The sequence below is a fragment of the Fukomys damarensis genome, unplaced genomic scaffold (genome assembly GCF_012274545.1).
Source record: "Fukomys damarensis isolate Sample0158 unplaced genomic scaffold, DMR_v1.0_HiC HiC_scaffold_39, whole genome shotgun sequence".
NCBI lineage: Eukaryota > Metazoa > Chordata > Mammalia > Rodentia > Bathyergidae > Fukomys > Fukomys damarensis.
In genome coordinates, this window is record NW_022900951.1 from 70,372,379 (window position 1) to 70,378,083 (window position 5,705).

Genomic DNA, 5,705 nt, shown 5'->3' on the forward strand with positions numbered 1-5,705 from the left:
TCCACATGTTATATTTTTGGTGATACAGAAGATAAATCATTTAATCTACTGTAACATTCTTTTTCAGTTGCCAAAAATACTCTAATAAAAACCACATTGAGTATTTTATGTGATTTATGGTATAAGGAATCATATTTATTGGAAAGAATGGTTACTTTGTAGTCAGACATAAAAATGTTACTTACATTTGAATTTTTTAAAAAGATATATGAAAGGAGCTGTATGTGTTAATACAAATTATTATTTCCAGCACTTTGGGAGGTTGAAGCAGTAGAACTGTAAATTCAAGCCCATACTAGGTAATTTAGTGAAACCCTGTCTCAAAATTTTTTAAAAAACGTGTACTGGAGATATAGTTCTATGTGAAGATCCTGAGTTCAATATTCTCTACTGAAAAAGAAAAAAATCTATGAAGGGTTTTAACATTTTGGTTTATTTTCAAACTAATCAGTTTTTCTATCAGGTTCATGATCATTAACAGATATAGAGCATGTAGAGGGACACTGTCAGTTTGAATGAGCCCACAGCCATCTTATAGGTATGTAGGCTTTATTTTATTTAAGTCACAGAGGACATGTCAGCAGCCCTTGAGCAGTTCCCCAAGGACGTGATAGCAGGTCACAGAGAACACAGAGGTCATATCAGCAAGCCACAAGCCTGAAGTTTCTCTCACTCACCCTCTGAAAAGCCTGTCAGAACCACTATAAAAAAGTTTTAGCCTGTAAAAGACACCTTTTCGGTTTTACTCACACAGAGAGGTCCCTCTCAGATTTAATAATAAACTTTTATGAACTGCTGAGTTCACACCCCTTCTTTCCTGCTCCTCTGAATCCGAAAATCCTAGAGTGGGAGCCAAAATCAATGTCTCTTATGTAACCCAGGAAGCAATGGGTAGGGGTTGCTCTTCCCAGGCTCAATCTTAGATCCTGAGTGCCTCCTGTTTCTCACCTATTTCCCTTCCTTCCCAAAGAGTTGATTGCATGGGCTTGATTGTCCTCTGTGGGGGAACTGCAAGGCTGTGGCCAATGCTACCCTTAGGTAGCCTTAAACTATCCCAGAAACAACTTTCAGGCTCAGAACATCTAACTGACTAACAAACCATCCCTTCCCTTTCACCAAATTCTCCCTTTTCATGAATTCTAGTCCCAGAGCCATTCTGACATACATCCACCACTGGCTATTAATCCATCACCACTCCTGGGAGGGGAAGATTCTAGCCCAATGAACTTCCTTGGGGCACAGAGAGAAAGTTGATCCCAGTTTGACTTTTTCCTTGGAAACACTTTTTCTCCCCCCACATTTACTATTTGAGAACATCACAAAAGAGGAGACCTCCTGCACTCTAGCTTGGGGCATGCTTCCTTTCAGCATGCAGGACAATATTGTCTCACTATGGGAGCCTACAGACCAAAGTTAGGAGGCCAATTGCACCTAGACCTCCAAGTGACATTTTTTCTGACCCTGGCTTAATTTCTTACCCCTCTGCAATGGGCAATTCTCCATCAAAAACATTGGGAGACACTTCCTAAGATGTCTGCTGGGTAATTTTTCCAAATTGGGATTAAAAGTAGATATTAAACAAAAACATTTTATCTTTCACTCATGCTGGCCATCTGATGGTACTTTTAATTTCCAAATTCTCTGAAACATTGAAAATTTGTTCCAGATAAATGGCAAATAGTTATAGGCAAATGGTCATATATACAAGCTTTTTTCATCCTCTAAAAGAAACTTAACTTCTGTCTTACACACTCTTCCCTCAAATTTCTTCTCACTGAAAAGAAATTCTACTCCCATTTCTAACCTAACAAAAACTCCTATTCTCACTCCTGACCCAACATCATGCCTTTACCCCCCTATCCTCATGTATAGGCAAATTCTACCCTGCTGATAATCCCCTGCCCTATGGCCTCCCACTTTCTCAACAACTTCAACCAGGTCCATAACCCACCCAAACATTAGCCTCTCCCTCCTCTGAGAGCTCCTCCTTTTTTCCAATATATATCACACTGCCAACCTCTTCCAACCCAGCTCCTTCCTCCAAGCAGCTCTTTACTCTCCTTCTGATACTCTCTGACACTCTTTTCTCACCAGACCACTTCTCATTCCATCCTACCACTTGATGAGGTCACAGGCACTGAGGGGCCCATTGACATTCATTTGTATCAATTACTGATTTAGAATATTTCCAACAATGAATGGGGTCTTCATAAAATTCCTCCTACTCCCTCACATTTATAACCACATTTGAAGACATATTTACCTTTCCTTTTGCCCCTCCATAATGATGATGAAAGAAAACATATTTGGTGGACAGCTGAAAACCATGCTATAATGTCTACTACCAACACAGTGACAGGCACACTGAGGCAACTCAAGTGGTCCCCAGGGCTGCCCGAGACTCCAAACGGCTATATTAACCTGCTTACTCTGGTAGGATCATTTGATCACTTAGCTCTTGGCAGAAATGAAAAAACTAAACAGACCAAATATGAGACTCTCTGAGAAATCACCCAAGAGTCAGCCCTCCTTATGAATTTCAGTTCAGAGGCCATGATTAAATATTCAAATAAAAACCCTAACTCTCTTGAAGGTCTAATATTTCTATACTTCCACTTCATCTCCCAATCTTATTCAGACATCCACAAAAAGCTCCAAAATTTAGAAAATACACCCCAAACACCATAGAAGGTGCTTATGCACTTTTCATTTAAAGTATTCAACATCTAAGATGAGGAACAGAGAACTCCAAAAGAAAAACAGACTAAATCCAAATATTGAATCCTGGCCTTCCTAGTTTGATCCCCAGCCAAAATACTGCCAAAGGCTCCACCTCAAACCTGCATAACAACAGATTCCATTGACACAATTCAGGCCATTGGGCAAAAACTTGCCCTTCTCCCAGGCCTCCTACAAAGTCGTAACTGAACTGTAGACTATGAGGTCACAGGAAATTGTTCACAGTCTTGGGAAGTCAGGCCCTCTGATAAGTGTTCTTGCCTCCAAGTGACCTGACACTTCTGGAGAAGAACTAGTGGCCCTCATGGACTTGTCTTCAGCTGTCAACTGATGTGGTCTGAATCCCAAGGCCATCTCCATGACATCATCAAAATATCAACTAACAATGTTGGTGGCCTTAAAATGGGTTTCCTTTCTCATTATTTCAGGGGAATTAGATCCTTTTCTAGCACTTTTCCTTGGTAAACTCCATGAGAAGCTTCACAGAGAAGTTTTGCAATAAGTGAGGAATTTGTGGTCCAATGTCTAAAACATCTAAGAAATGCCAGAAAGGAAAATAGATTTTGTTTTGTGCTGGGGAGTGGGAGATTTTTAATAGCCTGTTTTTGGGTAGGGGGTATACAGCAAGTCGTAGGGGTGAAGCAAAGGCCAAGGTAAGTGACTCCTTGCTGTACCAGCTGGATTTTGTGTCCTGAAACGTGGTATAACCCCTTTTACCCGATGAAAGAGCATCTGGAGAAAATGAAATCAGAAATAATTTCTCAGACAACAACAGAGATTGTGTCCATAGTGCAAAACCTGATTAATAAATACAGAACAGACCGAGATAAAAAAAAATAGAGGAGCTGAGGAACTTCCCAAGCAGGGGAAAAGAACTTGACCTACAGATAAGTGAGGAATATGAGATTCCAATTAGCCTGGGTTAAAAATAATTCTACACATAGTCATAAAATAGTTAAGATTCCAGAAAACTAACAGAAGAAAAAATTCTACAAGCAGTTAGAAAAACAGAAACACATCACATACAAAGGAAAGCCCATCAGAATCACAGCAGACTTCTCAACACAAACCTCAAAGCAAGAGCCTGGAGTGACATATTTCAAGTACTAAAGGAAAACAACCTCCAACTCAGATTGATGTATTCTGCAAAACTCTTTTTCAAAATTGATGGAGAATTAAGTTTCTTTCATAACAAAGAGCACCTGTGGAACTTCATGAATACCACACAAGCACTCCAAAAAATTTTAAACAATATCATAGGAAAAGACAATGAGGATCATCACCCCCAGCAAGCCCAAAAGAATAAATCCCTCAGGAACAGCAAGAAATTAAATGCAAAGGAGGAGAGTCCAACAAAATAAAAATGATGAAAAGGATAAGTCAATATATATCAGTTACAGCAGTCAATGTCAATGGTTTCAATTCACCAATCAAAAGAAATAGGCTGGCAAAATGGGTCAAGAAGCAAGATCCAACAATATGCTGTATACAAGAAACATGCACAATTCAAAAAGAAGCTAATAGACTGAAAGTTAAAGGATGGAAAACAATGCTCCATTGGACAGGAATCCAAGAAAAAGGCAGGTATAATTATCCTCTTTGCAGATTAAATGGATTTCTAATCATCACTGATTAAGAGGGACAAAGAAGGCCACTACATCTTTGTAAAGGGAAATATCCAAGAGGAAGTAATGACAATCATAAATATATATGCACCAAATGCTGGTGTGCACAACTATATAAGACAAATACTAATGGACATCCAAAGTCAAATAATCCTGAATACAATAGTAGTGGAGGACCTCAATACCCCAGTGTTGCAAGTAGATAGATCAACCAGATAGAAAATAAGCAATGGAACACTAGAACTAACAGGCATTGAACTTTGTCGGATCTCCAGGGCCTGCCTTGACTAGAATAGAAGAATCGGCATTTGGAGGTTGTGTTTCATTAGCATCTTTTGACTTTTTGTTGTTTGGAGTCATTTACATCCTGCTGCAGGATTTCTGGGAAAACGCATCTGCAGGCATTTATGGACCAATTGGTGATCTGCAATAAAGATAGATTGGTCTGGTGTTACAGCATTCGCTTTTCCACCTCTAATGGATAGGCCTTAAATTGGTGCTCAGAGAGCCAGCCATGTAGAACCTTAGCGGACTGGGGTGGCAGGTAGTCTTTCTTCTGTCTCTTGCTCTCTGGTGAAATAAGAACCTCGTCTATACCTGGTGTGAATAATCTGCAACAATGCATAAGATCCTAATAAGATTACTGACATATACTTGTGCTATTTCTTGACATGACAGAAGTGATTTGATTCGGACTTTGAATCTCAGCTGAACTTTCCTCAGCATCCTCCATGATCCAGAGACCTGTCTTCAGAGTCTTGGAAATCAGGGTATATTTGAGTATGACTAAAGTAGGCCTGGGAGAGACAATGAAAAAGGCATGCAAAGTTTTTCAAAGGGAAGTTTCACCTGTTGCTTCCCAAGCAGCTAAACACGGCTGTTAACCGCTGAGACTAGAAGCTCTGTGATGTCAGATCCTGCCTACGCTGTGCGTGCATTGCCCCTCCCCCCACATCCGGGTTTACCTTTTCCACACTGTTCCTTGGTTTTTCCAGTAATTTCAAATGCACATGTGTTCATTCTATCCATTTATAGCTTTAAAGAATTTTATATCTTTGGTGTTGTCACCAGTTTCCATTAACTGACAAAGTCTATTTCTTCTAGTCAAAATGGAAACTATTTTCTTTCTTTTTTATTTTCTTCTGGTATTGCTCTTCCTCTCTTCCACCTTATAATTGACTTATTGACTCATTAAATATATTAGAAACAAAGTAAGTATTGTGTAGTAACCTCAGTAAAATAATCCAAGAGATGTATCGTATTTTCTGATTGTTCTTTTCCATGATTTTAGCCAGTTTTAAGAAAAAAAAATAATTTCAATTTTTTTTTTTTTTTTTTTTT